Source organism: Aquarana catesbeiana, linkage group LG07 (genome assembly GCF_042186555.1).
Source record: "Aquarana catesbeiana isolate 2022-GZ linkage group LG07, ASM4218655v1, whole genome shotgun sequence".
In the NCBI taxonomy this organism is placed as follows: domain Eukaryota; kingdom Metazoa; phylum Chordata; class Amphibia; order Anura; family Ranidae; genus Aquarana; species Aquarana catesbeiana.
In genome coordinates, this window is record NC_133330.1 from 320768554 (window position 1) to 320794070 (window position 25517).

A 25517-nucleotide genomic window follows, 5' to 3' on the forward strand; every position below is an offset into this window, starting at 1 on the left:
CGACGGAGTTCCAACAAAACAGACTTGCCTACACATGATCCCACCAAAGTCCGACTGATTCAAACGTGATGACGTACGACCGGACTAGAATAAGGAAGTTCATAGCCAGTAGCCAGTAGCTGCCCTAGCGTAGTTTTTGGTCCGTCGGACTAGCATACAGACGAACGGATTTTTCAATAGGACTCGAGTCCGTCGGAAAGATTTGAAACATGTTCTATTTCTAAAGTCCGTCAGATTTTTCGACAGAAAAGGTCTAATGAGGTCCACACATGATCGAATGTCCGACGGATTCGTTCCGTCGGACCTTTGCTGTCGAAAAGTCCGGTCGTGTGTACACGGCATTGGGGGTTGATTTACTAAAGGCAAACAGACTGTGCACTTTGCAAGTGCAGTTGTTCCAGAGCTTAGTAAATGAGGTAAAGCTTCACTTTGCAAAGAATACCCAATCATGTGCAAGGAAAATTTAAAAAAAACAGCTTTTTTGCTTGCACAGGTTGCACATGCCGTGCTGTACCAATCCTGTATTATCTCATTCGCAGAAATCCTATGAGTGAGATATTGAGACAGCATATTGGCAGCGCCCGGCGCAGCGTGCTGTATAATCAGCGGAGAACAGACTGAATCTGCTCCACCTCCCACCCCATCCCACCCCATCCCTGCTGTGTCTGTTCCCCACCCCTCCCAAACTTGCACACACTACTGTGAAGGGGCTTGCTATGGAGGCGGCAGATTTAATTATGGGGAACACAGCAGCTCTTGAACCTGGCTGCCTGAGTCCAGGGGATACCAGCCTGCAACCATAATTGGTGAGGGCAGGTAAGGAGAAGACCCCCTCTCTTTCCCAGCCCACTTTCTCTCATCCCCTTTCTCTTGCCCCCCCCCCCCCCCCCCACACATCCCTCTCTCACTCCCCCTGCTCTCTCTCAACCCCCCCCCACTCTCGTTCCCCTCTCTCTCAACCCCCCCCCCCTCTCTTTCTCGCCTCCTCTCTCTCAATCCACATGGCTGCACTGGTAGATTGTGATTGACCCGCTTCCAACCCTTGGGAAACCACACATTTGTTGTCAGTGTGACCCTCCCCCCTGCCAAGTAATGCTTTCTTTACATTAATGTACAGTGTGGGGCCCCTGTAACACCCCTCTTACATTGGTGATCAGTGGGAGCTCTGGTCACATCCTCTTTTACATTGGCGGTCAGTTGAGAGCCCCAGTAACATCCCTTCTTTCATTGATGGTCAGTACGGAGACTCCCCCTCCTTATGGTGCCTCCACTACAGTGTAGCATCTCATCATTATAGTAAACCTATTCTTCCTCCTCCCTATATGCAGAGTGGTGCAGGGAAGTGGCGGCACTACATGTTACAGCTACTTGTTCTGGCACACTGTTCCCCCAACAATCCACCTCTCATATCCATTCCAGGAGCCTGTAAGTTACAATATGTCACATACAAGCACCTGGGATGGACACTAGATGCTGATCATGGAGACCAGCACAGCAGAATGGTTAACTATGTCTTGCCTTGGCTTTGCAGTGCACCCTGCCATACACCAAGGACAAGACCCTGGGATTAAGATGTTAGCCCACTGAGTCGCCTTGGAGATCTCATCCACCACCCAGGGCTAATGGACATTGGATGGTTGATTCACTAAAGCTGGAGAGTGCAAAATCTTGTGCAGCTGTGCATGGTGGCCAATCAGCTTCTTTTTTTTTTTTTTTTTCATATCTTTATTGTTTTTCCCTTCTAGGATATTATTTAATAATTTTAAAAATCGACGACAAAACGCCTCCTATAAATATGAACCCACTATTATCTTATTCTCTCTCAGTCCCTCTTATTTCCCCCCACCCCCCCTCCCCCTCCCCTGTGTTTGGTCCGTTCCTTTATGTTATTTATTTATCCACTTGGCTCTGCACCTATTCTTTCTTTTATCTTATCTAAATAAATGTCTGAGACTTTGTATTTTTTCCAACTTTCCCATCTACTATTATCCCTTTTCTCTCCTCCTTCCATTTTGTAGTGATAATCTATTTCCTTTAGCCAGTTTCTAATGTCTGGTTTTCCACTTTTTAGCCAATTCTTGGAAATTAAGGCCTTGGCCGCATTCAGGAGGTTAGGTACTATTGATTTTCTATATTGTTTCTTAGGTTTATTATAGATATGGAAGAGGCAAGTCCAGATGTTTTGTTCTATTTCTTCTTCAGTTATTTCTTTTATGTTATTTAACACTTCCTTCCAGTACTCCATTATTATTGGGCATTCCCACCATATGTGTATGATCGTTGCTATTTGGCCACATTTTCTCCAACACAAAGAGGTTTTGTCTTGATGAAATCTGTGTATTCTTACTGGGGTCATATACCATCTTGATACTAGTTTATAATTCATTTCAATAGTCTTCATGTCCCAGGCCTTATTATATCCCATTTCTATCATTTTTTCCACTTTTTGGTTATCTATTTTTATATTCATTTCTTTTTCCCATTGATTTATGTATTCTGGTCTTTCTTGTGCTTCCAAATCTGTCAGTGTACTATAAATTTTTGATGTTCCGTTTTTCAATGGTATTTCATTGCTACATAGCTTTTCCAGTGCGGTTAATTTCGTTTCGTCTCTCAGTGGGTGTGGTATTGTGCTTACTAAGTGCCTTAGTTGATTATAATTCCATTCATTCATCTTCCATCCATTCCTTTCCTCTATTTCTACTCGTGTTCTTATTTTGCCATTTCTAGTGATATCTTTCAATTGTGGGTTACGTATTCCTTGAATTCCAAATATTTCCTTCCCAGGGGTGAAGAAATTCGATCCTGTGAGTGCTAATAGTGGTGAATTATATTTCCATTCATTCTTTAAGTGAATGGTGTCCCAAATTTTAAATACATTTTTTGTTATTTCGTGTGTGTCAGTGTCCAATGTTCTATATTTCCGTGGAATCCAAATATTCTTATGTAATGTGACTCCGCTTATTATGTTTTCCATTTCCACCCATTTTTTTTCATTTTTCTCATTTGTCCACTCTAACATTCGTGTTAAAACTATGGCTTTATAGTACCTACTTATATCTGGAGCGGCCAGACCTCCGTGCTCCTTTTTCCTTGTAATCAGCGTGTATTTGATTCTTGGTTTTTTATTAAACCATATGTATTTTAACAAAATTGTTTTAATTATTTTAAAAAAGCTCTGCGGGATCTTTACTGGTAACATCTGTAATCTGTAATTTATTTTGGGTAGTATCATCATCTTGAACATATTTATTCTTCCAATCCATGAAAGTGGCTGTATTCTTAACTTTTTCATTTCTTCTTTGACCTCATTGATCAATGGGATAAAATTTGCCTGGTAAATTTTTTCCACTCTAGGAGTTATTTTAATTCCAAGGTAATTTAGTTCTTTTACCCACGTAAATGGGAATTCTTTTTGTAAAAACTGAACTTCCTTTTTCTCTAGTCCTATGTTTAATATTTCCGTTTTTATTGGATTAATTTTGAAGTTTGACAGTTCTCCGTATTTTTTTATTTCTTTCAATATGTTTGGGAGTGACACTCTTGGGTTGGATACGTACATCAAGATGTCGTCCGCGTAAGCTGCGATCTTATGCTCTTTTCCTCCTAGTCTCGCTCCTTCTACCTCTTTGTTATTGCGGAGTGTTGCTAATAATGGTTCTAAAGCCAATACGTATAATAGTGGAGACAGTGGACAGCCTTGCCGTGTTCCGTTCTGCATCTTAATTTTGGAGAGAGTCTACCATTTACTTTTACGACTGCTGTCGGGCCATTATACAAATTTGTTATCCACTTCATCATTTTTGTCCCGATACCCAAGTGGCGCAATGTATCCATCATGAAACCCCAGTCTACCCTGTCGAATGCTTTTTCTGCATCCAATGACAGGAATAGAACTGGGGTCTCATTCTGCACCTTCTTGTGCAACATCAGTAATGATTTTAGGCTGTTGTCCCGCCCCTCTCTCCCCGGGACAAAACCAGTCTGGTCCGGGTTGATCCACTGTGGGATTAGTTTTTTTATCCTAGTGGCCAGGATCTTGGAGTACAGCTTCGTATCAGCGTTCAATAGGGCTATTGGCCTGTAGCTTGAGCAGTTAACTTTGTCTTTCCCTTCTTTTGGTAGTATTGTAATATGAGCTAGTAGCGATTCACTTCTTATTTCTTCATCTTCCCCTAAGGAATTCATATATTCTAATAGTTTTGGAGTCAGCTGTTCTTCAAATTTTTTATAGTATTTGACCGTGAACCCGTCTGGTCCTGGACTTTTTCCTACGGGAGTTTCCTTTAATGCCAGTTTTACCTCTTCTTGAGAGGTAAAACTGGCATTAAAGGAAACTCCCGTAGGAAAAATCAGCTTCTAACTTCAGTTTGTTCAGTCAAGCTTTGACAAAAAAAAAAACTTGGAAGCTGATTGGCTTCTATGCAGAGCTACACCAGATTTTACACTCTTCTGTTTTAGTAAATCAACCCCACTATCCAACAGACTTTTTAACACAGCAAAAGGGTCACTTTAACTTTAAGACCAATTCACCTATCCAATAAATGGGTTTCCCATGTTTTTCATAACTGCAACCATTTTGGAGGTGGACACTACTTTAGAATACATCCTTGGGGGGGGGGGGGGGGGGCGGGGGGGTGGCATTTCAGGAAGGATCACATATAATATAAAATTATTATTATATTATTATTATAAATGAACAAAAAAAGCTGCATTGTCTTCTGTTTCCACACAAGTTTAAATTTATTTTCCAGCAACTTGTGTGCAATGAGTATTTGGAACAAAGGCAGTTACTTATCTGCCAAAAGCCTGTCTTTTTCTACTCAATTTATGTTATCTATTTCATAGGGTGCTGTATATTTTTTTTTTTTTTTTACCTCCCAGTTATCTATCTTCAAAATAAATTGATCATATGTGCACTGTTCTTTTAGTGGCAGAATTTTAAGAGGATCTGAATTATGGAATTATGGAATTATGGAATTTGTGCCCAAAGCCACGTAGAGGGCATAGGACTAGTCACCGGTATTATCTGTGGCAGGTGATCTTTCCCTATTATTGATTTACTATTCTTTTGTTATGCACTCCATGTGGAGGCAGACATTTTGCTAGAGACAAGGCTTTGCTTCCTCGTGTCATGGGCTGCCCCTATAATGACTGGTAATCTTACAGCTGGTGGCAGCGCCAGAACAAAGTCAACTAGAGCCCAGGGCAAACATGCCAAACTGTGCTCCCCCTCCCAAGCTGCATGAGCATCATGTGTCAGCCCCCCCCCACTTAAAAAAACTGACCACTAATCTGCCTGATTTCCCCTAAGCATTAATTCCCCCTCTTCCCAGTACAAATTCATCCACCTGCTGAAATCGCCCCTCCCATAACAAATCTTTGCCCCCCTATCCCCCAAATCCCCCCCGGTACAAATGGCCCCCCACCAAAAAAGTAAATAAATAAACCACCCCTCCTAACATAAATCCTCAAACCACTAAAATTTCCCCTCCAAGTACCTATCCTCTCCCCCACTCCAAATCCCCCCTCCCAGACAAATTCCCGCCCCTCCCCAATCCCCAAATCTCCCTGTCTAGCACAAATTCCGCCCCAATCATCCCTAAATTTACCCTCCCAGAACAAATCTCCCTACCCCAATCATCCCTATTAGCAAAAATATCATCTCTTCTAGCACAAACCCACCTCCTAACACAGATCCTCCTAAAACACCCCCAAATTTCCCCCCCTAGATTAATTCTTACCGCCTGCGGTCGCTAAAATTCCCCCTTCCAACACAAATCCCCTCCCCTCCAATCTCTTTATGGCGCCCTCCCACCTCACATGATATTACAGTGCCCAGGGCATCCGTCCCTCCTGCCCACCCCTAGTCCCGGCCCAGGCTGGTGGGGTATTGCTCAACATAAAGTAAGGTGAAGGAAGCACAAACCCACTGAATAAATGAGTCGCTGAATAAAGCAGAAGCAGGGAGGGTCTTACACTGCAGCTCCTCAGGTACAGTTTCCTCTGCAGCAAGAAGACTAGGGAGGCCGCAGCGCATGGTATAGACACCACCAGATTTGGTGAGACTATCAGTCAGAGGCAGCAGTGTCTTAGATGATCTCACAAAGTAGATACTGTATACAGCTATGGGACTGAAGGCACAGTAAGTGCACTGCTATTATTCAGAAGAATTCAAGACAAAAGGAAGATTTTCCATGGTACCGCTTAGGCGCAGTTATTATTCCTAGATGTTCTCTACAACACTTTTGAAGTTCAGGTCTTATCTTTAAATTTGTATGCACATAGAAACACAGAATTAATGTTTTAAATTAAACTCTTTGATCAGTGATCATTACTGCATAGTTCAATGTAATGATCCTTTTAATGGAATGTACAGAACCACATCTAAATTCATTGTTTAACACAAATTGGAAAATTAAACAAACTGCTGTTGATCGATAGAGCACGGCCATTCCTCATTATTGTAGGAGGTCTCAGTTAAAGGGACCTCCAGCTTGTAATATCCATTACAGACCATGTAAACCTAGACTTTGTATTTTATTTATTTTTTTTTTATTTTACTACTGATATGAAGACTTTGCTTGGGTTTTATAAAATGCAGGTTCATAATATTTATGCTTATAAAATATTCAGCCTGACCTATAAAAAAATATGATAGGGGTTAACCAATGTTAACTGGGGAATAGAAAAATAAGACTGTTAGCTATGTTGGTCATCATTAACCACAGGAGACCTGCCTTCCCTTTTACATTAGCCCACTGTGACTTTCCCTTAGTTGACATGGGCAATTTATGAAGTCTTTACTGCTTTAGTTTAAAGTGACATTTTTTTTTTCAGCATATACTCACCTTAATTTCGCACCTGTTCTGCGCTTTTTGAACATCAGAACTGGGGACAGAAAGCTCTGTGTTAATTGGAAACAGACATGTTGGAGCTTGCAAAGAGCTCTGGACTTCCCAAGATGCAGCAAGGGCAAATCTGCTTCTTAGGCCTCGTACACACGGTCGGATTTTCCGATGGAAAATGTTTGATGGGAGCTTTTTGTCGGAAATTCCGACCATGTGTAGGCTCCATCGGACATTTTCCATCGGAATTTCTGTCACACAAAATTTGAGGTTTGGATCTCAAATTTTCTGACAACAAAATTCCGATCGTGTGTACACAGTTCCGACGTTTCACCCATGCTCGGAATCAAGCAGAAGAGCTGCACTGGCTATTGAACTTCATTTTTCTCAGCTCGTCGTTGTTGTTTATCACCGCGTTCTTGACGTTCACAATTTCCGACCAACTTTGTGTGACCGTGTGTATGCAAGACAAGTTTGAGCCAACATCCGTCTGAAAAAAACATGGATTTTGTTGTCGGAATGTGCGATTGTGTGTACGCGGTATAACAGTGGTAAAGACAGGTAACTGCTGGCTCCTCAATATGTGATAGATTTGCTTTAACTTTATCTACTTCAAAGTCCAGACATTGGTTTTGGCAATAAAGGGAGGTGGGGGTGATAGTTTTCAACAGAATGTGAACATTTTGCCGTTCCTGGATGAGGGTACATTCCTTCATCTTTTCGTTACATTGGTCAATAATACTAAGGATGCAAGCATTGCCCTACTGAACAAACCAGCTGAAATGGTCCCGAGACACACATAGACCTTAATATGCTACATGTTTTTAGCAGCCAAAAATGCTATTGCGACTGCTTGGAAAAGTCCAGCCTTAGACAATAGCTTTAATGAAATGTAAACTCACATGGAATATGTTAAACGAAAAAAATTGTGATTGTCTTGCGAGACAAACAACCCCTCTTCGACAAAATATGGTCCCCTTGGCTCACCTATTTGCAGGTCCCAAACACATAGATCCCCGGACGGATTCACCTTTCCCCTTTGTCTTCCCCTCCCCCTTGCTCCTAAAACAGGTGCCACAGATGTATGCTGAGCTGCACATACATGGCTCAGTGTACATGACAACTGACAGACAGAGGGAAGCATTTATGGCAGAAGAGGCAGATAGGGTCTCTTCTGTCATGAAACCCCTACCAGTCAGCATTTTTTTATAGAAATTAGCTTAATACCACTTTAAGGCACATGATAATATCGTATAATGGTTATTTTTAAAAGACCATTTTATTCTCTTCAACCACTTGCCCTCCGGAAGATTTAACCCCTTCCTGACCAGGCCATTTTTTGCGATACAGCACAGCGTTACTTTAACTGACAATTGCGCGGTCATGCGACTCTGTACCCAAATAAAATTGATGTCCTTTTTTTCCCTTTCTTTTGGTAGTATTTTTTATTCTTTGCGCTGTAAACAAATAAAAACAGACAATGTACCAATTTTATTACCAGCAAATGACTGATAAAACTCAAAGGAAAAATACAGTTACCCTTTGTTATTCTGGCGCATTGTGTTATGTCACATTACCATGATTCTCTTGTAACACGTTGCATGTGCATTGAAAAGAACAAGCTGTTAAATATTTATTGAAAATGCTCAGAGATATGTATGTATGCAATTTAGGGTATGCATTTAACACACAATGATACACTGCGGTGAGCTGAGTCAAAATAATGTCCAATTTTCGCTGTGTCGGTGTGCATTAGCAGCCTATTGAAAGGATTAGGCTGTCTTATCCAAATGCCCGTTAATGCAAACGACATTTAACACATGTTAAAGTGTATTCAACCCCCCAAAAAGTGTATTAAATTGATTTGCTTTATGTAAAATAGAAATTCCTGTTTAGGTTAGATCACGTTGAAAAGCTTTTTATCGTATGTAAATTATTATTATTATACAGGATTTATATAGCGCCAACAGTTTACGCAGCGCTTTACAATATATAAAGGAGACAATACATTTATAATACAATAAAATACAAGAGGATTAAGAGGGCCCTGCTCAGAAGAGCTTACAATCTAATAGGGTGGGGCAGGTGGTACAAAAGTTTGTAACTGTGGGGAATGAGCTGATGGAAGTGGTAGAAGATTAGTTGGAGAGGTGATGGGCTTTCCTGAAGAGATGAGTTTTCAGGGATTGCCTGAAGGTAGCAAGCGTAGGGGATAGCCGGACAGGTGGAGGAAGCGAGTTCCAGAGGATGGGAGAGGCTCTGGAGAAGTCCTGGAGACGAGCATGGGAGGAGGAGACGAGAGAGCTTGAGAGTAGGAGGTCTTGAGAAGAGCGGAGAGGACCATTTGGGTGGTATTTGGAGACAAGATTGGTGATGTAGCTCGGGGCAGAGTTGTGAATGGCTTTGTATGTTGTGGTTAGTATTTTGAATTTAATTTGCTGGGTGATTGGGAGCCAGTGTAAGGATTGGAGGAGAGGGTTGGCAGACAAACACTAAAATGAGTAATAAAACACAAATGAGTAATAAAACACAAAATCAGAATACAGTTGGGTTAATAACTTTGCCGTTCTGATGCGTTGTGTTCATTGGAAAAAATAAACTGTTAAATATTTATTAGATATTTATATATCCATTTTTAGCATACACATTTTACACATTATAAAGCCGCGTACACACGGGCGGACTTTTCGACCGGACTTTCCGACGGTCTTTCAATGGACTTTTGATGGACTTCCGATGGACTTTTTAACAAACGGACTTGCCTACACACGATCACACCAAAGTCTGACAGATTCGTATGTGATGATGTACACTGGACTAAAATAAGGAAGTTGATAGCCAGTAGCCAATGGCTGCCCTAGCATCGGTTTCTGTCTGTCGGACTAGCATACAGATGAGCGGATTTCTGGGTCCGGCGGAGTTACGATGTAAAGATTTGAAGCATGTTCCAAATCTAAAGTCCGTCAGATCTGGAAAAGTCCACTGAAGGTCCGATGAAGCCCACACATGATCGGATTGCCCGTCGGACCAGTCCGGTTGAAAAGTCTGACCGTGTGTACGCTGCATAACATGTTGCCTGTGCAAAAAAAAAAATACATGTCCATTTTTTGCTATGTTGTGGTGCATTGGTAGCCAATTCAAAAGATTGGGCTACCAAATCACAATGCACATTAACACATACACTAATTGCATTAACCACTTAAGGACCGCCTCACGCCGATATACGTCGGCAGAATGGCACGGGCAGGCAAAATCACGTAGATATACGTGATCTGCCTCCCGCGGGTGGGGGGTCTAATCGGACCCCCCCCCCGCTGCCCGAGGCGGTCCTCTTTTGTCCCCCGGCGATCGGAGGTGAGGGGGAGGCCATCCGTTCGTGGCCCCCCCCTCGCGATCGCCACTGGCCAATCACAGCATTCCTTTGCTGCTGTATGCTAAACAGCAGCAAAGGAGATGATGTCATTCGCTCGGTATTTTCCGTTCCGGCGCCGAGGAGAGAAGACTGCACTGTGAGTGAAAACACACTACACACACAGTAGAACATGCCAGGCACACAAAACACCCCCGATCCCCCCCCCCCCCGATCGCCCCCCCCCGTCACAAACTAACACCAAGCAGTTTTTTTTTTTTTTTCTGATTACTGCATGGTGTCAGTTTGTGACAGTTACTGTGTTAGGACAGTTAGTATTAGCCCCCTTTAGGTCTAGGATACCTAACTTATAAAGTTTTAACCCCTTGATCACCCCCCGTCGCCAGTGTCACTAAGCGATCATTTTTCTAATCGCTGTATTAGTGTCGCTGGTGACGCTAGTTAGGGAGGTAAATATTTAGGTTCGCCGTCAGCGTTTTATAGCGACAGGGACCCCCATATACTACCTAATAAATGTTTTAACCCCTTGATTGCCCCCTAGTTAACCCTTTCACCACTGATCACCGTATAACTGTTACAGGTGACGCTGGTTAGTTCGTTTATTTTTTATAGTGTCAGGGCACCCGCCGTTTATTACCGAATAAAGGTTTAGCCCCCTGATCGCCCGGCGGTGATATGTGTCGCCCCAGGCAGTGTCAGATTAGCGCCAGTACCGCTAACACCCACGCACGCAGCATACGCCTCCCTTAGTGGTAGAGTATCTGAACGGATCAATATCTGATCCGATCAGATCTATACTAGCGTCCCCAGCAGTTTAGGGTTCCCAAAAACGCAGTGTTAGCGGGATCAGCCCAGATACCTGCTATCACCTGCGTTTTGCCCCTCCGCCCGGCCCAGCCCAGCCCACCCAAGTGCAGTATCGATCGATCACTGTCACTTACAAAACACTAAACGCATAACTGCAGCGTTCGCAGAGTCAGGCCTGATCCCTGTGATCGCTAACAGTTTTTTTGGTAGCATTTTGGTGAACTGGCAAGCACCAGCCCCAGGCAGCGTCAGGTTAGCGCCAGTACCGCTAACACCCACGCACGCAGCATACGCCTCCCCTAGTGGTATAGTATCTGATCGGATCAATATCTGATCCGATCAGATCTATACTAGCGTCCCCAGCAGTTTAGGGTTCCCAAAAACGCAGTGTTAGCGGGATCAGCCCAGATACCTGCTATCACCTGCGTTTTGCCCCTCCGCCCGGCCCAGCCCAGCCCACCCAAGTGCAGTATCGATCGATCACTGTCACTTACAAAACACTAAACGCATAACTGCAGCGTTCGCAGAGTCAGGCCTGATCCCTGCGATCGCTAACAGATTTTTTTGGTAGGGTTTTGGTGAACTGGCAAGCACCAGCGGCCTAGTACACCCCGGTCGTAGTCAAACCAGCACTGCAGTAACACTTGGTGACGTGGCGAGTCCCATAAGTGCAGTTCAAGCTGGTGAGGTGGCAAGCACAAGTAGTGTCCCGCTGCCACCAAGAAGACAAACACAGGCCGTCGTGCCCATAATGCCCTTCCTGCTGCATTCGCCAATCCTAATTGGGAACTCACCACTTCTGCAGCGCCCGTACTTCCCCCATTCACATCCCCAACCAAATGCAGTCGGCTGCATGAGAGGCATTTTCTTTATGTCCTCCCGAGTACCCCTACCCAACGAACCCCCCAAAAAAAGATGTTGTGTCTGCAGCAAGCGCGGATTTAGGCGTGACACCCGCTATTATTGTCCCTCCTGTCCTGACAATCCTGGTCTTTGCATTGGTGAATGTTTTGAACGCTACCATGCACTAGTTATTAGCGTAGGGTACAGCATTGTACAGACTAGGCACACTTTCACAGGGTCTCCCAAGATGCCATCGCATTTTGAGGGACCCAAACCTGGAACCGGTTACAGTTATAAAAGTTACAGTTACAAAAAAAGTGTAAAAAAAAAAAATATATAAAATAAAAAAAAATAGTTGTCGTTTTATTGTTCTCTCTCTCTCTATTCTCTCTCTCTATTGTTCTGTCTTTTTTACTGTATTCTATTCTGCAATGTTTTATTGTTATTATGTTTTATCATGTTTGCTTTTCAGTTATGCAATTTTTTATACTTTACTGTTTACTGTGTTTTATTGTTAACCATTTTTTTGTCTTCAGGTACGCCATTCACGACTTTGAGTGGTTATACCAGAATGATGCCTGCAGGTTTAGGTATCATCTTGGTATCATTCTTTTCAGCCAGCGGTCGGCTTTCATGTAGAAGCAATCCTAGCGGCTAATTATTTAAATATGAAAAGCTGCGCTTAGAACAATGGTTTAGGTATGCTGCCCCCCTTAAAGGAGCTTCCCTAAGGATTCTCTGCTGATTGGAATTAAATTGAAAAGGGGTATGGCGCTCCCTATGGGGTGATGTATGGGAGGGGGGGTTTGTTAGAGTAGTTATATTCCCAGGTGATTTCCCCAATATGATCCTAGTGGAGGTACCTAATACCAGCAGGAAAAATTAGTTACCATAAATATATATGTCTATAACTACATACATACACATATATACACATATGTATATACATACATATATATATATATACGCACACACATATACCAGCAGAAATAAATGATTGTTTAGACAAGGAGCTGTCTTCAGTGGTAGTTCGACCAAACCCTATAGTAAGGGATGTAGGCTGAGACCCCTACAGCTGTGATAGGTCTGCACCATATACCACCACAGAGTGAAATAACTATAACATATACATGTAAAACATATGTGTGCTCTACTAGTGCAAAATAATCCAAACCATATAATAAACTCTGCCTTAACAGTGCGAAATAAATGTATATATATAAAAATGTATTACCAAAAAATACATGTCATATGTACCAAAAAATACATATCATAATCAAAGTCCAGTGATCAAGTAATTTCATCTCAAGCTAGTTAGTGCAAAAAAACAATTAAAAGTTTTGGTGATTATAGTCCTTAAAGTGAAAAAACTGTTCAGACCCAGTGTTCCAAGCAAATTCGTGACTTGAGTGCTCTCAGATAGTTCCTGTGACTTTTGTGTTTCCCCTTATGGGTCCCCACTCACCGAATCCAACAGCCCCAGAAGGGGCAACCAGCGTAGGGTATCTCAATCACGGTCTCCTCTCCACACCAATCATGTAGGGCATTCGGGATGATTTCCGTGCTGTTGGTTTTCCCAATGGCTTCCCGGATCCACCAGCCCCAGACGGGGCAGATTGCATGGGGTATAACGGTCACAATCTCCTCTCCCCCACCGTCCTACCGAGCATCCAGGTAATTTCCTTACTGTTGGGTTAGGTGTTCACAATGGCTCCCTCATAGAAAGAAAAAATAGGAGGCTCCCATGGTGTAGGAAGTATAAGAACTTTTATTCAAAAAACTCCATCAGCATTCAAGGGAGTAAAAATTAGGATAAACTAAACTAAAATTAAATGGAATAAAAGTCAGCAGTTTACTACCTCAGGGTACAGATATGTGCCTGAGAACAGGCCCATATGGATTAGATGCGTACCGCTGGTTGGAGCTGTTTGCGCTCCACCTGCGTTCCAAACAGGGTCCGTACCCAGAAGTGACGTAGCGTGCGTGGCGCCGTCATACGCTTTTCGTCATTGACGTCTTCAGCGACGGTCCACTTTCCAAAATGGGGTCATTTGGGGGGGTTTTGTGCCACCTGGGCATTCCATGGCCTCCGAAACTGTGATAGGCAGTGAAGAGTGAAATCAAAAATTTACACCCTTAGAAATCCTGAAGGCGGTGATTGGTTTTCGGGGCCCCGTACGCTGCTAGGCTCCCAAAAAGTTCCACACATGTGGTATCCCCATACTCAGGAGAAGCAGCTAAATGTATTTTGGGGTGCAATTCCACATATGCCCATGGCCTGTGTGAGCAATATATGATTTAGTGACAACTTTGTGCAAAAAAAAAAAAAAAAATGTGTCACTTTCCCGCAACTTGTGTCAAAATATAAAATATTCCATGGACTCAACATGCCTCTCAGCAAATAGCTTGGGGTGTCTACTTTCCAAAATGGGGTCATTTGGGGGGGTTTGTGCCACCTGGGCATTCCATGGCCTCCGAAACTGTGATAGGCAGTGAAGAGTGAAATCAAAAATTTACACCCTTAGAAATCCTGAAGGTGGTGATTGATTTTCGGGGCCCCGTACGTGGCTAGGCTCCCAAAAAGTCCCACACATGTGGTATCCCCATACTCAGGAGAAGCAGCTGAATGTATTTTTGGGTGCAATTCCACATAGGCCCATGGCCTGTGTGAGCAATATATCATTTAGTGACAACTTTTTGTAAATTTTTTTTTTTGTCATTATTCAATCACTTGGGACAAAAAAAATAAATATTCAATGGGTTCAACATGCCTCTCAGCAATTTCCTTGGGGTGTCTCCTTTCCAAAATGGGGTCATTTGGGGGGGTTGTACTGCCCTGCCATTTTAGCACCTCAAGAATTGACATAGGCAGTCTAAAACTAAAAGCTGTGTAAATTACAGAAAATGTACCCTAGTTTGTAGACGCTATAACTTTTGCGCAAACCAATAAATATACGCTTATTGATATTTTTTTTACCAAAGATATGTGGCCGAATACATTTTGGCCTAAATGTATGACTAAAATTGAGTTTATTGGATTTTTTTTATAACAAAAAGTAGAAAATATCATTTTTTTTCAAAATGTTTGGTCTTTTTCCGTTTATAGCGCAAAAAATAAAAACCGTAGAGGTGATCAAATACCATCAAAAGAAAGCTCTATTTGTGGGAAGAAAAGGATGCAAATTTTGTTTGGGTACAGCATTGCATGATCGCGCAATTAGCAGTTAAAGCGACGCAGTGCCAAATTGGAAAAAGACCTCTGGTCCTTAGGCAGCATAATGGTCCGGGGCTAAAGTGGTTAAAGCAATAATAAACTCAAAAACATAAATTTATATTTTTTCAGCTTACAATATTTACAGTATATATATATGCAAATGACCTAAAACATAAGAAGTTGAGTTTATAACTTAGCTGCTTGCTGCTTAGTGTGTGTTGTGTTGTGTGCCATGTTCATGTGCTTTGAAATGAATGGGCTGCTAAATATAAATTGAAAATGAATTTTAGCTTTAAAAATGATGTATGTATCCATTTTAAGATATGCATTTAACACATTATAATACATTGTGGTTTTGTGTCAAAAATAATAGTTGTGTCCAATTTTTGCTATTTCGTGGTGCACTGGCAGCCCATTCAAAGTATTGGGTGTCCTTATTGCAATGCACAAAAGAATGGGCCGCCAATACACCAAACAGACATTTGTTATGACTTCATGCACTACAACACACAGTAGTGTGATTACTATGCACTTTGGTGGACTGTAATGCATATGTGCCAGAGCCACGTTGCCTTTATGAGTTGGGGTTCCAATTAAAATGAATGACATGCAAACTTTAAAATCGGTGCTAGATGGTATCAATGCCCTGTAGACATAGGTGTGCGCAGCCTACTGCATTAGGGTGTGCACCCCAAAGCTCAAACACACATGCCTTTTCTCTGCAGCCTCAGCTGCACAGGCAGTGAATGAATGAGAAGTGCTCTGTGCTGAGTGGCTTCCTGTTCATTTACAAACTGAAGCATAGTAAACACCGTTTACTATCCTTCTGTTTTGAAAAGACACAGTGAGCAAGTGTGTTCATTTAGAAAAGGAAGGGGCCGGTAAATTATATATTTTTTAGCCCCTTCCACCGCTCTCTATCCTTAAACATTCCCCTTGGCAGCTGGGGGAGAGGAGGGAAGCCAGCAGCACTGCAGGGCAGGGGGGTCAACAAGGGGGGGGGGGCAGGGGAGTAGGGGGAATTGGCACTGCACATAGTGGTTTGGTTGTGCCCAGGCATACCCCCTGAGCACTTCTATGCCTGTAGATATGTACAATATAAATGCTGACAATCAGGAGACCTGCTGGAGATGTCTCAAAACAAGGGGCCCAATGTCACATACAGTATCTCACAAAAGTGAGTACACCCCTCACATTTTTGTAAATATTTTATTCTATCTTTTCATGTGACAACACTGAAGAAATGACACTTTGCTACAATGTAAAGTAGTGAGTGTACAGCTTGTATAACAGTGTACATTTGCTGTCCCCTCAAAATAACTCAACACACAGCCATTAATGTCTAAACCGCTGGCAACAAGTGAGTACACCCCTAAGTGAAAATGTCCAAATTGGGCCCAAAGTGTCAATATTTTGTGTGGCCACCATTATTTTTCAGCACTGCCTTAAAGCGGATTTCCAACCATTTAAAAGTCAGCAGCTACAAAAAGTGTAGCTGCTGACATTTCGAGTTCGAGTCAAACTCGAACTCGTTTTTAATTTTGGTTCGGGGTTCCCCTTTGGGGAATTCCCATGCCGTTTTTATCAATGAACTTCTATGTGTATTGTCGGCAATGCAATAGCCGCGGGTAGTTTTAACCACTTGCCGACCGCCTCACGCATATATACGTGAGCAGAGCGGCACGGGCAGGCAAAATCACGTACCTGGTACGTGATTGCCTTCCCGCGGGCGGGGGGTCCGATCGGACCCCCCCCCGGTGCCATCGGCGGTCGGCGTTTGGCTGGGAGAGTTGAGAGACGAGGGGGAGACCATCCGATCGTGGCCCCCCCCTCGCGATCGCTCCCAGCCAATGAGAAACATCCCCTGCCTCTGTATAGTACACAGAGGCAGAGGATGTGATGTCATCTCTCCTCGGCTGGCCAGTTTCCGTTCCAGCACCGAGGAGAGAAGACATGTAAGTGCACCAACACACACACAACACAGTAGAACATGCCAGGCACACTAAACACCCCCGATCCCCCCCCGATCGCCCCCCGATCCCCCCCCAATCACCCCCCCCCCCCTGTCACAAACTGACAGCAAGCAGGTTTTTTTGTTTTGTTTTGTTTTTTTCCTGATTACTGCATGGTGTCAGTTTGTGACAGTTAGCAGTGGTAGGACAGTTAGTATTAGCCCCCTGTAGGTCTAGGGTACCCCCCTAACCCCCCCTAATAAAGTTTTAACCCCTTGATCACCCCCTGTCACCAGTGTCGCTAAGCGATCATTTTTCTGATCGCTGTATTAGTGTCGCTGGTGACGCTAGTTAGGAACGTAAATATTTAGGTTCGCTGTCAGCGTTTTATAGCGACAGGGACCCCCATATACTACCTAATAAATGTTTTAACCCCTTGATTGCCCCCTAGTTAACCCTTTCACCACTGATCACCGTATAACTGTTACGGGTGACGCTGGTTAGTTCGTTTATTTTTTTTAGTGTCAGGGCACCCGCCGTTTATTACCGAATAAAGGTTTAGCCCCCTGATCGCCCGGCGGTGATATGCGTCGCCCCAGGCAGCGTCAGATTAGCGCCAGTACCGCGAACACCTACGCACGCACCGTACACGCACCGTACACCTCCCTTAGTGGTATAGTATCTGAACACATCAATATCTGATCTGATCAGATCTATACTAGCGTCCCCAGCAGTTTAGGGTTCCCAAAAACGCAGTGTTAGCGGGATCAGCCCAGATACCTGCTAGCACCTGCGTTTTGCCCCTCCGCCCAGCCCACCCAAGTGCAGTATCGATCGATCACTGTCACTTACAAAACACTAAACGCATAACTGCAGCGTTCGCAGAGTCAGGCCTGATCCCTGCGATCGCTAACAGTTTTTTTGGTAGCATTTTGGTGAACTGGCAAGCACCAGCCCCAAGCAGCGTCAGATTAGCGCCAGTACCACTAACACCCACGCACGCACCGTACACCTCCCTTAGTGGTATAGTATCTGATCGGATCAATATCTGATCCGATCAGATCTATACTAGTGTCCCCAGCAGTTTAGGGTTCCCAAAAACGCAGTGTTAGTGGGATCAGCCCAGATACCTGCTAGCACCTGCGTTTTGCCCCTCCGCCCGGCCCAGCCCACCCAAGTGCAGTATCGATCGATCACTGTCACTTTTTTTTGTAGCGTTTTGGTGAACTGGCAAGCGCCAGCGGCCTAGTACACCCCAGTCGTAGTCATACCAGCACTGCAGTAACACTTGGTGACGTGGCGAGTCCCATAAGTGCAGTTCAAGCTGGTGAGGTGGCAAGCACAAGTAGTGTCCTGCTGCCACCAAAAAGACAAACACAGGTCCGTCGTGCCCATAGTGCCCTTCCTGCTGCATTCGCCAATCCTAATTGGGAACCCACCACTTCTGCAGCGCCCGTACTTCCCCCATTCACATCCCCAACCAAATGCAGTCGGCTGCATGAGAGGCATTTATATGTCCTCCCGAGTACCCCTACCCAACGAACCCCCCCAAAAAAGATGTGTCTGCAGCAAGCGCGTATATAGACGTGACACCCGCTATTATTATCCCTCCTGTCCTGACAATCCTGGTCTTTGCATTGGTGAATGTTTTGAACGCTACCATTCACTAGTTGAGTATTAGCGTAGGGTACAGCATTGCACAGACTAGGCACACTTTCACAGGGTCTCCCAAGATGCCATCGCATTTTGAGAGACCCGAACCTGGAACCGGTTACAGTTATAAAAGTTACAGTTACAAAAAAAAAGTGTAAAAAAAAAAAAAAACACAAACAAAAATAAAAAAAAATAGTTGTCGTTTTATTGTTCTCTCTCTCTCTATTCTCTCTCTGGTGTTCTGCTCTTTTTTACTGTATTCTATTCTGCAATGTTTTATTGTTATTATGTTTTATCATGTTTGCTTTTCAGGTATGCAATTTTTTATACTTTACCGTTTACTGTGCTTTATTGTTAACCATTTTTTTGTCTTCAGGTACGCCATTCACGACTTTGAGTGGTTATACCAGAATGATGCCTGCAGGTTTAGGTATCATCTTGGTATCATTCTTTTCAGCCAGCGGTCGGCTTTCATGTAAAAGCAATCCTAGTGGCTAATTAGCCTCTAGACTGCTTTTACAAGCAGTGGGAGGGAATGCCCCCCCCCCCCCCACCGTCCGTGTTTTTCTCTGGCTCTCCTGTCTCAACAGGGAACCTGAGAATGCAGCCGGTGATTCAGCCAGCTGACCATAGAGCTGATCAGAGACCAGAGTGGCTCCAAACATCTCTATGGCCTAAGAAACCGGAAGCTACGAGCATTTTAGGACTTAGATTTCGCCGGATGTAAACAGCGCCATTGGGAAATTGGGAAAGCATTTTATCACACCGATCTTGGTGTGGTCAGATGCTTTGAGGGCAGAGGAGAAATCTAGGGTCTAATAGACCCCAATTTTTTCAAAAAAGAGTACCTGTCACTACCTATTGCTATCATAGGGGATATTTACATTCCCTGAGATAACAATAAAAATGATTTAAAAAAAAATATGAAAGGAACAGTTTAAAAATAAGATAAAAAAGCAAAAAAATAATAAAGAAAAAAAAAAAAAAAAGCACCCCTGTCCCCCCTGCTCTCGCGCTAAGGCGAACGCAAGCGTCGGTCTGGCGTCAAATGTAAACAGCAATTGCACCATGCATGTGAGGTATCACCGCGAAGGTCAGATCGAGGGCAGTAATTTTAGCAGTAGACCTCCTCTGTAAATCTAAAGTGGTAACCTGTAAAGGCTTTTAAAGGCTTTTAAAAATGTATTAATTTTGTTGCCACTGCACGTTTGTGCGCAATTGTAAAGCATGTCATGTTTGGTATCCATGTACTCGGCCTAAGATCATCTTTTTTATTTCATCAAACATTTGGGCAATATAGTGTGTTTTAGTGCATTAAAATTTAAAAAAGTGTGTTTTTTCCACAAAAAATGCGTTTGAAAAATCGCTGCGCAATTACTGTGTGAAAAAAAAAAATGAAACACCCACCATTTTAATCTGTAGGGCATTTGCTTTAAAATAATATATAATGTTTGGGGGTTCAAAGTAATTTTCTTGCAAAAAAAAATAATTTTTTCATGTAATCAAAAAGTGTCAGAAAGGGCTTTGTCTTCAAGTGGTTAGAAGAGTGGGTGATGTGTGACGTAAGCTTCTAAATGTTGTGCATAAAATGCCAGGACAGTTCAAACCCCCCCAAATGACCCCATTTTGGAAAGTAGACACCCCAAGCTATTTGCTGAGAGGCATGTCGAGTCCATGGAATATTTTATATTGTGACACAAGTTGCGGGAAAGAGACAAATTTTTTTTTTTTTTTTTTTTTTTTTGCACAAAGTTGTCACTAAATGTTATATTGCTCAAACACGCCATGGGGATTTGTGAAATTACACCCCAAAATAAATTCTGTTGCTTCTCCTGAGTACGGGGATACCACATGTGTGGGACTTTTTGGGAGCCTAGCCGCGTACGGGACCCCGAAAACCAAGAACCGCCTTCAGGCTTTCTAAGGCCGTAAATTTTTGATTTCACTCTTCACTGCCTATCACAGTTTCGGAGGCCATGGAAAGCCCAGGTGGCACAAAACCCCCCCAAATGACCCCATTTTGGAAAGTAGACACCCCAAGCTATTTGCTGAGAGGCATGGTGAGTATTTTGCAGACCTCACTTTTTGTCACAAGGTTTTGAAAATTGAAAAAAGAAAAAAAAAAAATTTTTTTTCTGGTCTTTCTTCATTTTCAAAAACAAATGAGAGCTGCAAAATACTCACCATGCCTCTCAGCAAATAGCTTGGGGTGTCTACTTTCCAAAATGGGGTCATTTGGGGGGGGGTTGTGCCATCTTGGCATTTTATGGCCTTCAAAACTGTGATAGGTAGTGAGGAGTGAAATCAAAAATGTATGCCCTTAGAAATCCTGAAGGTGGTGCTGGGTTTTCGGGGCCCCGTACGCGGCTAGGCTCCCAAAAAGTGCCACACATGTGGTATCCCCGTACTCAGGAGAAGCAGCTGAATGTATTTTGGGGTGCAATTCCACATATGCCCATGGCCTATGTGAGCAATATATCATTTAGTGACAACTTTTTGTAAATTTTTTTTTTTTTTTTTTTTTTGTCATTATTCAATCACTTGGGACAAAAAAAATAAATATTCAATGGGTTCAACATGCCTCTCAGCAATTTCCTTGGGGTGTCTACTTTCCAAAATGGGGTCATTTGGGGGGGGTTTGTACTGCCCTGCCATTTTAGCACCTCAAGAAATGACATAGGCAGTCATAAACTAAAAGCTGTGTAAATTCCAGAAAATGTACCCTAGTTTGTAGACGCTATAACTTTTGCGCAAACCAATAAATATACGCTTATTGACATTTTTTTTACCAAAGACATGTGGCCGAATACATTTTGGCCTAAATGTATGACTAAAATTTAGTTTATTGGATTTTTTTTATAACAAAAAGTAGAAAATATCATTTTTTTTCAAAATTTTCAGTCTTTTTCCGTTTATAGCGCAAAAAATAAAAACGGCAGAGGTGATCAAATACCATCAAAAGAAAGCTCTATTTGTGGGAAGAAAAGGACGCAAATTTCGTTTGGGTAGAGCATTGCATGACCGCGCAATTAGCAGTTAAAGCGACGCAGTGCCGAATTGTAAAAAGTGCTCTGGTCAGGAAGGGGGTAAATCCTTCCGGGGCTGAAGTGGTTAAATGAGTTTTTTCCTTCAAAATGTCATTTTGCTGTCAGACTGTTCTAAACACAGGAAACATGCGCCCCTTTACAGGCATACTATAGACACCCCCCAGGTACGAAATTTAAAGGGATATTACACTTTTATTGTTTGACTTTAAGCATTAATAAAATCACTGCTCCTGAAAAAACTGCCGTTTTTAAAACTTTTTTTTGCATTGATCCATGTCCCCTGGGGCAGGACCCAGGTCCCCAAACACTTTTTATGACAATAACTTGCATATTAGCCTTTAAAATTAGCACTTTTGATTATTCATGTTCGTGTCCCATAGACTTTAACGGTGTTCGCGTGTTCGAACGAACTTTTTTCCTGTTCGCATGTTCTGGTGCGAACCAAACAGGGGGGTGTTCGGCTCATCCCTACTGTCCAGAGATGCGGGCATACGAAGCCTCGCTCCTCTCCCCCTCCTCTACTCGGCGCCGGCATTGTAACTGTGGGCGCCCAGCTGTGGCTTCGCCTTGGAGGTGTGTTTGGGGTCATTATCATGTTGGAATACTGCCCTGTGGCCCAGTCTCTGAGGGGAGGGGATCATGCTCTGCTTCAGTATGTCACAGTACATGTTGGCATTCATGGTTCCCTCAATGATCTGTAGCTCCCCAGTGCCGGCAGCACTCATGCAGCCCCAGACCATAACACTCCCACCACCATGCTTGACTGTAGGTAAGACACACTTCTCTTTGTACTCCTCACCTGGTTACCGCCACACACGACACCATCTGAACCAAATAAGTTTATCTTGGTCTCATCAGACCACAGGACATGGTTCCAGTAATCCATGTCCTTAGTCTGCTTGTCTTCAGAAAACTGTTTGCTTTCTTGTGCATCATCTTTAGAAGAAGTTTCCTTCTGGGATGACAGCCATGCAGACCAATTTGATGCAGTGTGCAGTGTATGGTCCGATCACTGACAGGCTGACCCCCCCACCCCTTCAACCTCTGCAGCAATGCTGGCAGCACTCATACGCCTATTTCCCAAAGACAACCTCTGGATATGACGCTGAGCACGCGCCCTCAACTTCTTTGTTCGACCATGGCGAGGCCTGTTCTGAGTGGAACCTGTCCTGTTAAACCGCTGTATGGTCTTGTCTTTGTCAGTATTTGAAAAAAAAAAAAAAAAGCAATATTTTCAACATTATAATCACTTTTGTCCTGACTCCCCCCTATAACCCTATCTGTGACAGTAACTCATCCTATATCGCTTCATCTGTCCCCGCGATAATTTGGAAATGGCCTTCGAGTTCACAAATGAAAAGTTGGTGTCAGAAAGAAGCAAACATTTCTACCTTCGCGGAGTCCAACGGATTACATTTTCTATTTAACTGACATGTAAGATAAATTGACTCCATAGAGATGAATAACAGCAGACAGATAAGGAGGACCTCGCTGCAGATTTTCATTAACTTAGAAATATATATTCTCAAAGCACAGAAGAAGGTTTGGATGAGTTTTCTGAAAAGGAAAAAAAAAAAATTTCATTGTCATGTTCAGCTTTCAGCGGAATTATATATTTTTAATTACAACTTCAGCTATAATTTCAGGGAGTGCTGCTCATAACCCAGGCAAGACGGAATATTTCCAATTGACTTTTTCCCCTACAAATGTTTTTCAGAGGCTGGCGGTGATGAAAATTCTTTGGAGCATCACAATAAATATTTATTGAAGATCTTCGCAGATATTTATGTATCAATCTTAGGAAATGCATTTAAAGCATTATGATACGTTGCGATGAACAGTGTCGGAAAGTACATTTGCAGATTTATAACATGTCGTGGTGCACTGACGAACCATTCAAAAGAACAAGCTGTCTTATCGCAATGCACATTATTGCGCACAATAACACTCGTTACTGTTTTTTCCATCAAAGTAACATGGACATCGGAATGGGCCCAGAGGTGCTTTTGATTTAAATGGCTCCTGATGGTTACAGAAGCTCCCTTCAACTTTCTTTGACCCGCATTAGTCACATTACTGTTTACATTTTTTATACAAATGGTAAACAAAAAAACACAGTGAAAAATAGGTAACGTAAATATTTTAAGAATAACATAACAATAAAATAAAACGAATAACATAAAAAATAGGTAAAGTAAAAAATAAAACCAGCAACACACAAATGACATAGGTTGGACTTGATGGACTTGTGTCTTTTTTCAACCTCACCTACTATGTAACTATGTAACAATTAAATACACAAAAATACAAATACAAAGAACACTAAATTAAAGCAGTATTAAACCCAAAAAGAAAAATGTATTATATTACAGCTTAGTAATTCTTAAATGCGATGGCTGCATTCCTTTTCTTTTTTTTTTTATTTAGGCTTTTTTTCCCTTTATTTCGCCTGGTGATCTGGCCAGTAAGTCTGTTATTTTTTTTAACCATTTCCCGACCGCCTCACGCAGATATACTGCAGCAGAAGAGCACATACACGCAGATTAACCTACCTGTACGTTGCCCATTAAGAGGCGGCTTGCAGGAGCCCGCCAGGAGCTCGATGTCCGCGGGGATCCCCACGATCGTCTTACGGTGAGGAAGAACGGGGAGATGCTGATGTAAACAAGCATCTCCCCATTCTGCCTAGTGACACTGTCACTGATCACCGCTCCCTGTAATCGGGAGCGGTGATCAGTGATGTGTCACACACAGCCCCTCCCCTACACAGTTAGAATCACTACCTAGGACGCACTTAACCCCTACAGCGCCACCTAGTGGTTAACCCCTTCACTGCCAGTCACATTTTTACAGTAATCAATGCAATTTTTTAGTAGACATGTGCACAGCCAAAAATTTCTTTCATTTTCGTTTTCGTTTCATTAGTTTATTATTTTTTTCGTTTTTCGGGTCATTCGTTATGATCGCGATTCGTGAATTCGTTCATTCATAAATTCGTAAATGCGTTAATTCGTACATTCGTAAATTCGAACATTCGTTCATTCGTACATTCGTACATTTTTACATTTGTAAATTCGTACATTCGTACATTTGTAAATTAGAAAATTCGGAAATTTGTAAATTCGAAGTTTGAAAATCCAAAAACCCGAAAATTCAAAAATCTGAAATAGTAGCTAACTATTAAATTATAGGTATTGAAATTTCCTTTCAAATTTGACTGTCAGTGAACGTAACAAATACGAATTTATCCGAAGTTACGAATTATCCAAAACAAATGCTGCATCTAAACTAATGGAACGGAACAAATTAATAATAACTAATAATAATAAAACCTTGTTATTATTATTATTGTTATTTATTATTATTAATTCATTACGTTCCATTCTGTTTTTTCGGATCATTCATAACTTCGGATAAATTTGTATGTGTTACGTTCACTAACAGCCAAATTTGAAAGGTAATTACAATACCTATAATTTAAAGTTACTAGTAATTACTAATAGTTAAGTTATTATTAGTTAACTATTATTTCAGATTTCCGAATTTTCAAATTTACAAATTCACTAATGTACGAATGCCCGAATTTACGAATGTCCAATTTTATCGAATTTACGAATATTCGGAAAAAATTCGTTACACGGGTTTTCGTTAATTCGGATATTCCCGAATTAACGAATTTGTCGAAATTCGTTAAAAAATGAATTCGGAACGAAACGAATTGCACATGCCTATTTTTTAGGATTGATCGCTGTATTAATGCCAATGGTCCCGAAAATGTGTCAA